The sequence below is a fragment of the Convolutriloba macropyga genome, chromosome 13 (genome assembly GCF_964194025.1).
Source record: "Convolutriloba macropyga chromosome 13, txConMacr16.3, whole genome shotgun sequence".
NCBI lineage: Eukaryota > Metazoa > Xenacoelomorpha > Acoela > Convolutidae > Convolutriloba > Convolutriloba macropyga.
The window spans coordinates 40,791,080-40,800,510 of NC_134480.1; positions in this window are offsets into that span (position 1 = coordinate 40,791,080).

The following is a 9,431-nucleotide window of genomic DNA, read 5'->3' on the forward strand; positions in this document are numbered from 1 at the left end:
CTTTCAGCGTGGAATTCAAAATTAAAAAGATTTTTTTTGGTATGCGTTTTTTTCGAGGAGCTATCGACGATTAAAATTTTGTGTTAACATGGGATATTTGGCATGATTTTGTTCAATTTTGCTGTAATTTTTCTTCAATTTAAAACACTTTCTAGAATTATTTTAAGTCATAATGGTTTTAAAGAGCGAAGGCAATAAATACACTAGTTCTGGTCTCATAGGGAAGGTTTACAAGCAAAAAATTTCGAATTCTATTTGAAAGCTCTTCTTTTTAGAAAACTTTTAATAATATTTTGTTTTTATAAGTCACCCAGAGACTAGCCACTTTTAATATTGGAATTCCGTCAATGACAACCCTCATTTACAGTCAAATTTTTCCCAATGAGCAAAAAAATCGTTTTCCAGAAACCCCTCATTTTTTTGGATTCGACTTTCAGTTTTAGTAATTTTAAATGAAACGTTGATTTTGTTTTCGAGATTTTACTAAATTTTTGGAGTCCTTTCAAATTCGCTGACTCGTTGACCAAATTGCAATAGGCTTTGTTACGAGCATTAAGGGAACCTATCTAGTGCTTTGAGTGGACAGCTAATGCCTGTTAAAACTTTGAAATTAAAATTTCGGAAATTTTTAAATTTAACCAATCATAAATTTATTTTCGTGAACTGCAATCTTCTAACTATTGTTTATTTGGCTTCAATGCCTCAAGATTTCAAAAAAGTCAATTTTCTAGATGTTTTCGTATTATTGGTTCCTTTTGAAATCAATTTATCCTAAAAATGGTGACTCCCATTGGCTTAGAAAAAGTTCAGTGGTCATGGAAAAAATTTTAAGAGAACTTATGATTTAATTGGCTTCGACACTTTCTTCTCACATTTTTCTAAAGAGTTACTGGTTTTTGCCTGTATATGTTGTTGTTTCCATAGTCATTGGATTTATTGTGATGTATTATTGATAACCAATGCTTGAAAAGTATCATCCAATCGAGGCATAGCTGAGCGTATTAACTTCTGTTAAAATTTTTAAAAAATTTTAAAATATTTTTTGCACGTTAACCAATTTTTAACTTAATTTCGTGAACTATATGTCAGTCTCAGAACTGACAGGCCCTCTTTCCTATCTACTTCAACTTGATTTTGTATAGTTAGTGGTTTGTTCTTATAAGTATGGGTTTGTTGACTTCGATGCACGAGTTTTCATATTTTTTTAAGTTTTTGGATATTTTTTTGTAATTCTGGTTCCGTTTGAAATCTTATCACACTATCCTATATTTGATCATTCCCATTGGCTTAGAGAAGAAGTTCAATGGACCATAGATAAAGTTTTCAGAGGAAACGATATGGTTTAAATGGCTTCGACACTTTGTTCTCGCAATTTTCAGCTGATTTTTTTTTATTTTGCTTGTTTTTTTTGTTGTTTTCATAGTCAATAACTTGTTGTAATGACTTATTGATGACTAATGAATGAAAAACATCCCTGCTGTCTCATCGACATTTTGCAAAATTTAGCGTATTTATTGGCTTCTGTTGAAAACTATTGATTTTAATTGCGTTGATGCTACGGGTTTTCTCAAAACTTTCGTGGTTTTAATTTACTTGTTCATATTTGCTGATTTTTTGACGTCACTCTACTGCAATTGGTGATCCAGTTTTTCATTTGGAATCCATGTCATGACAGAAGAGGATGCAGAGAGTCAATTGATTTGATGAAATCGTCCACGTAAACGTTGTTTTGGATTGCATTTGCTGCAATTGGAGACTCGTCCCCGTTTTCGATCGCCACTCGTTTCAGAGCGTAGTTGGCAAATGTTGGTGAACACTTTGCACCAAAAACTTGATGTTAACACTCGTAAATTTCCACATGACCCTTCATGGTTGATCGCCAAAGAAATCCCAGGCAGCTTTTATCTCGTTCAGGAACTTGCACTTGCATAAACATTGATTCAATATCTGCGGTTAGGGCTATTGTCCCTCACGAAACCTGAATATTGTTCCAATCAGTCCTTGTAATAGATGAGGTCCGGCTAACAAACTGTCATTCCGACATACATCTTGTATTTCGCTGTAGCGTTACAAACAGGGCGAACCTTACCGGGCTTGTTTGGGTTTACTACTGGATGGTCTGGCAAACACTATTCCTTTCGAAAAGCTCCTACGACTTCCGATTTACCGAGCATCTTCAAAAACCTTTTTCAACCTCTGTATCAATTGACTGTTGATACAATTTTTTCAAAATTGCGTCTCATTGGAATCTTCCTTCCAGCGAGAAGAGCTGATCTAGGGCTGAACCGTAGTTGTTTTTCAAGATTGGGTTCTGGATCAATCCACAGAATGCCCACTTCGTACCGTAAACTTTATCGTGCTCTCTAAAAGATTCTGACCTTGTTGCTTTTTCTTTGACTGACTCAAGACGTTGATTTTGGAAGCATAGGTTTCTATGTCCCACCACGACTGAACATTTTCAGCCACTTTGGCTTCTTCTGTGTTTGCAAAATGACAAACATTTTATCCTCCTCTACTCCTCATTGATCCACTGAATACCCATCTTAATTCCGTCAGGACAGCGAAAAATTACTTCGTGTTCCTGTCTTGTGGTCTAATGTCTTTTGTAGTTCATAGGCATCTTGACAGAGGATGATGCCAACTTTCATCATTTTGAAACTTCTGTTTGGAAGTACACTCAAGTGGATGAAATTATGTTTCAGTTTGTGGAGTTCAAAGTTTGAATTTTCCAATGAAATGGACGTATGTACAAACACTTCATGTGAATGCACCTTTGAATGCAGTCCCTTTATTACAAGGACCTTTTCTGCCTTCAGATCCTTGGTTTCGTGTATGCCGGCTCTATTAAACGTTACCTTGCTGCCTTGGGCATTTAATTTCTGCTGAACGCTATGATCAATGAATGATACTGTTGATCCATTATTGAGGAAAGCATATGTGTTCAGACGGTTGCGTCCACTCTGGATTGAGACTGAGACTGGAACGATCTGAAGAAAGCTGGTAATTTCGGTACTTTAACTTGTTGTGGCAGCACTTACGTTCAATGCGTGATTATCCTCGTCCACTGGGTTTTCTGAGTTTAACAATCGGTTGTGCTTTTTGATACATCCTTTTATACCACACGCGCTGACTTTGAAATCTTTGATTGCATGTCCTGTTCCTAGACATCCGTAACATAAGCGTTGCTGCCTAACTGCTATATATCGATCGTTAATTTTCATGATTTTGAATGATGGTTAGTTCAAATACGATGGTTGCCGTCAACTAGCGGAGGTTGATCGCTTTGCATTGGTTTCGTTTTTTCACGTTGGAACTTGCACTGAAATTTGATGTCTTCGAGAATGGTTTTTGTCCTTTGGTATTGCATCTGTCTTCTTGGCGTTCTTCTATAAAGACTGAAAACCCTTCATGCACAAATGCCATTTTTCTTAAAAACTTTTTAAGAAGAATCAGATCAAATTTATCTTCTCGGCAATCATCTACTTAAAATAACCATTTCTCCTTGAGGTTTTGGAGCAATTTTTCTATCTCAAAATGAAGTGTTGCGCTTGATTGCAAATCGCCGTCATAATTTCCTTGCTTTAGGACGTTAACAAAAATGCTTATCGTTATTGAGTAAATAACTAAGGCATGTGAATCGTGAGCTTTTATGGGCTGTTGTTTACGCAACGTCTCAATCTTTGCGTTAACAATCAGATGTGGACAGCAAAACTTTCCTTCTAGTAGTGACTAAGTTTGTATGTAGAAAGACCGCGAATAATCCACACCCGATATTGCTGACTCGGCTTTGCCACATAAAAGCGTTTTCAAGTGGTTCATATTTCTGCGCCAGGAATATTACGTCGGCCCACGGTAGCAACAAACATACTTGACCACTCTGTCCATTCAAGTGGATTACCGTCGAAAGAAGTTAAACCGTCGCTCTCTACTTGATGATCTTGGCTTGCATGACCAATCTTCCTCAAAGGTCACTCTTAAGTATGCGTTTTCTGGATCGTTTTCAGAACCTTCATAGTTATGGTTGTATGCATTTTCAGGTTTATCTGATCGGTCAAGCCATGAGAACAGTTTTTTGTTTCTGAACTCTTTCCATTTGAATGGGGATTGACGGCGTATACTCAGAGCGGCATCATCGTCAGAATTATAGTCCTTTATGTCAAGGGCTTCCATTCGGTATTCTAGGTTTAGTACACCGTTTTCGTCGAAAAGTTGAATCTCTAGCTCTAGTTCCTTCTTTTCATCTCGAATACCATTTACTTCAATCGAAGCTCGGACAAAAAAACCTTCTCCAACACAGCAAGTTTCTCGGCTTTCTTTGACTTCTGACATTGAGGTTTTTGAGCCGTTTTCTTCAATAATTTTGTTCTACTTGCTGTGAATTATCTGTAATTTCATTCCTCTATTTCATTGTTCTGTAGAACCGAACTACTCTTATGATTTGACATAGTTTTCTGCCCGTGGCTATACGGTAACCGGACGGCGTTTAATTTGTTGAAGAATCTCTGTTGTTCTCGGCAATGCAAGTTCAAAACAACTCTTGTCGAGCAAATGCTGGAATCAGTTGTGAATCTCTTGTATCTCTTGATAAAATGCTTTGGATTTTTGGGCCGGTCATTGTTCTTTATTATATTGTAACCCTCTTGTGTTTTTAGTCATAGCTTCTCTGAGCAGGTCCTAATCTGCTGATACAGGATACTGCAACTCCGTGAAAGAATCACTTTGTTCCGTAGTTTAGGCAGGAGCTTGATTCTTAACTGATAACCTTTTTGAGAAGTTAGCTTTGTAATTCTCTCAATAAATTCGACAGGGGCTGGTTTTCCAATGTTCGAGTCGGAGGACCAATTGTATCGGCTTTTCTCCCAACCGGTTGCGACGAGAAAAATTTTACACCGCCCAGTTCGTTTCAGCGACACTAGATCTGTCCGGATATATTGTTTTTGCAGTTCGCTTTTGTAACTGTATATCCGCCACGTTCTTACCGTTGCATTATAATTCAGTTCGTAACCATTTGCTAATCTTAGTTTTTCAATATCGAATTGGACTCAATTTGCTACAAATCACACAATACGGGATTTCTATATGCTTTCCAGTTCAATCCAATAGAAAAACAAATCGAAGACAAAGATATATGTCTAAAACCTCTTCATGCAAAAATATTTAAACTTAACCTTTTTTTGCTTTTGATTTTTGGATCACGAGTTGAAATACCAGTAGCTGGGGCTCGTAAAAATTGAATTGCAGCTCTAATAATTTGTAGATACAGGTCACAGTAACAAAAAATATACTGCTCAAGAATAACATTCAATACAAGACACAGTAACAATGTACTGCTCAAGAATAGTTCAAACGCAAAACACTGTTAGACATTATTTACTGCTCAAGTAAATTTATTTTTTAAAAAAATTTTGCTGATTTATAGGCAGAAAGCCGTTTACTGCGGCTGCTTTAGCTGTGTGTTGCTGTGCTGCTTTTGTTTTTCCCCTTTTTCTCCACATCTCGTGACTATGATTGTACTGGTAACCATAACTAGAACCGGGACTATTACGATGACTAATAGACAAATAGTACACAGGTGTTTTCACTATCTCAGTTTTATGCTGACGTATTTTCCTAAGCATGTTTTGAAAGCTCAACCTTAACAGAAAAAGAGGAAAATTATCTGCATGACTTCAATCAAAACAAAGCTCTTCGTGCGCCCGCCAACGCTGCAAATTTACAACTCATAGAAAAAAATTTTGAATTTGACATGTTTGAAGACTGATGTTTTTAGTGTGACATATACGAACTTCGTTTTTTTTAGCAGATCTCAATAATAAACATAGTGCTAATAAATTTATTAATAGTATAATTTCAAACACATAAAAAACAAATTTACACTGGTGTCGAATCAGAAAAACAACCAATTGCTTGCACAAAACTTTAAATTCTTTTTAATTAAAAGTAATTTTTTTTTGCTTCTGAATGTTTCTATTTTCTGCTATTTTTTGCGTTGAAGAATTTTGTTTTTGTTTAATAATTTCATCTTATGATAACATTTTTGACTTCTTATCGACCTGATAACTTCAAGTCGGAAGAATAAAAAGATGAACAATTTGAGAGTATACTCTCATAAATGTAGAAAAAATTACATTCAGTCATGGTAAACTTAAGCGTTATTTTATCTTAAAAATTGTTGACTTAAAAACTAAAAAAATTGTTGTTCGTCATGTCTTGGAGGCCATGTATGGCCCCCACGGTTCTTGTGACGTCATATGAATTAATCACAACCAAAGATGAGGGAAACTCGATTGAAAAGTTCTAAAAGTAAACTTTTGTAAAGTTCAAAAACTTTAATTGAAAATTTATAATTTAAAATGTAATATTGATCTTTTAAACAACGAGAATACATGACGAGTTTTTTCGCAACGTTGATTCGCCAGTTGGAAAAACTTTCCATTAATACGTCCCTTGGATTCTTAAGCTCCGATTCGCCACAAGTCGAATTGCTGACGTACATTACAGCGCCCAGTCACCTCAGGGAGTTCAAAATCAATTCAAATTGTTAGTTCTGAAGTATTTATAACTTCTATTCCTCAAAAATAATTTTCGTTGTAGTAACTCTTTAATTCAGAGTTATTGGGAATGTCTTTCTTTTTTCTAATTTCGTGAATTAACTGTTAATTTACGTTAATTCAGAGGCCTGTCGCCTAGTACAGGGCGCCATCAAATTTGCGTCCCGTCTTTCAGGCCCGAGACAAGCTCTTAAGTTGAAAAAAATAATTACAGTTTTTTGCGACGCGTCTCGTGACATTCCCAATTTTTTACGAAATCCAATTATGCAGTTTGAGTTAGTTGACAAAAATGGTCAAAATGACTCAAACTCTTGGGCGATTATTGTTAACAACGCGGTTCCGCTTAATTTGATATCTAATTTATATGGAGTAGAATATACATTTAAAATTATGATAAGTTTAATAATTATGGCTTAAAATAATCATCGTATTGTATCGGGTCCTATTATCGGATTTTCAATTGCCATAATCTGTGCGAACCTTTTTCAGACCTCAATTCCCAAATTTACAACTGAAATGATGTAAAACTAGATTCCTTCCAATCTTTTCCAACCCCCGAAGGGAGTGGGGGTTAAATTAAACCCATCACCTTTTGGGCTCGTTAGACTAGTCGTAGTTTTTTCCTCTTATTGACGTAAGAGACACGCACGAAAGAATGCGTCACATTTCTAATTCTTTTTTTCATCTGATTATTTTGAGAGTTAAAGGCCTTAATTGGGAAATTTAATCTGTCCTCAACGTCACCAATTGTCTATTTTTACCCTTCTCATTAATTGCGAATGACAATACGATGAAAAAGGAATAAAATTGGTTTTTCAGATACGAATTTCAAAAAGAATGTTCTAGAAATTATATACAGCATAAACAGATATGCTATTTTGGAAATTGCGTAAAGATGCTGTTTAAAAATTAGCCATTAATTGGATAGAATCCGATTTGATCTTAGATATTCCCATTAAATTTTTTTTACCCAATAACTCTATTAGGAAATTAAATCTGTATTCATCGTCATCAACTGTCAAGCTTTGTATTATTTTGCATCAAATTAATTGGTTGCGACTAAGGGATTAAAAAGAACAATTTTGTACTTTGATTTGCAATCGCAATCAACCAATGCTGTTTATCCTAAATTAGTTTGATGTAAATTAAAAGGAGGAAAGGTCGTCCCCTTTTTTGATTAGTTTGATCTTCGGCCCTGAACCATGTAAACAACTGCACCCGATAACCTCCCCAGGTTTAGAACTCAACTTATGAAAATACTTTTTATTTGTAGTAGGGGTCCAGTATTGACTCACAGTACACTGGAAGTAGACGGTCCAGAACCTAGTTAAAATTGAGGTAAAGCCTTTTCATGGGTCCAGGTAAGGTCGTTTCATAGCCAGTTAAAGTGAAAACTAATCGTTTGTCAACGCGGGACCTATAAATCGCGATATAAAATTTTGGGCGCATGATTTATACTCTCTTAATATCAGTTATTCCGAGTATCTTAGAGCAAAAAATTTAGGAGAGATAATTGGACCAAATTATTTTGGACGATGAAATTCAAAAAAATGATAGCTGAAATCAAAATAAACTCAAGAAAACTGACCAATGAAAAACAATAAGTTCTGATAGCTTGCCCTCTTTGTTTATATGACAGTTTTGTACCTAACTTCATTAGTTTTATTTCAGCAGTCAGACTATGCAAAGTCGTAGCTAAAAAAACGGCCATAATTTGCAAGCTAAAAAAACGGAAAAATTTTTTTTCAAGTCAAGTCATTTATTTTTTTTCTCTATCAACAAGAGTTTTCTCGTTAACCGATGAAACTGTCCAACCTGGCTAGCATGAACAATGAAATTTAGTGAATTTGCCTGTTTAAAAAGGTAAAAAGTTTGAATTCCAAAGCGTACTGCTCAATATATTCGGCCATTTTCAAAATACATGTGCACGGCATTTTGTGTTAAAACGTGAAACAATGAGAACGAGATTCAAGCTATCTCAACAATAGAAAACCGGTTTTCGTCTGTAATTATGTTTTTCTTTCCTCCTTTTCTCTCCACAACCACAAATATGGACGTTCATTTCATAATTTGTTCAAAATATGAACATTTATCGACATTTCTAAAAGTATGGACAATAATTTCAAAATATGTTCCCCACGGAAATAAACCCACACATTACAATTAAAGAGTTGTGCTTTTAGCGCGTATGACCAGGCCTCGGGGGCCATGGCCATGCCTCAACGGCCCGTGGGACTTGATATGAAACTATCACAACCGAACAAATTATCACGACCGAAATTCAATTTTGAAATGGGGTTTTTTCAATGGGGTTTATTTCCTATCTAAAAAGTTAGGTGAGGTTTTTTGCCTGGGGGTTTTTTTCCTCGACCCAAAATGCCTCCTTACTAGTTTATGCGTGTTAACGTAAAAAAATCCCGATAAGCCGAAATAGAAAAATTATACTTTTTTGGGGGAAACTGCTCTCACTTTCGGTTGTAATAGATCCATATCAAGTCCCACGGGCCACTGAGGCATGGCCATGGCCCGCGAGGCATGGCCAGATGCGGTAAAAAATGTAATCTAGCATTAGGCTATGTCATATTTAGGCTAATTGAAGGCATAAAGGTAGTGTTTTAGATTTCTCAACCAATCTCATTCGTTGAAATTTCTACATTTTAGTGCGTCTATTTGTTAAGACGTCGCCATTAATCAAGCATACTGACAATCTGTTGCGTTTCTTATCTGAACACACGATCCTTTCGTACGTTTAAAAACCGAGCATACCGATTCTTCCTAAACCCAACTTACCAATAATTTTTACGTCGTTCTTCCTCGGTATTCTGGAGTGGGATTTTATTCCATCCACCATTTACATTTCTCATTGTAATTTTGGGCTCT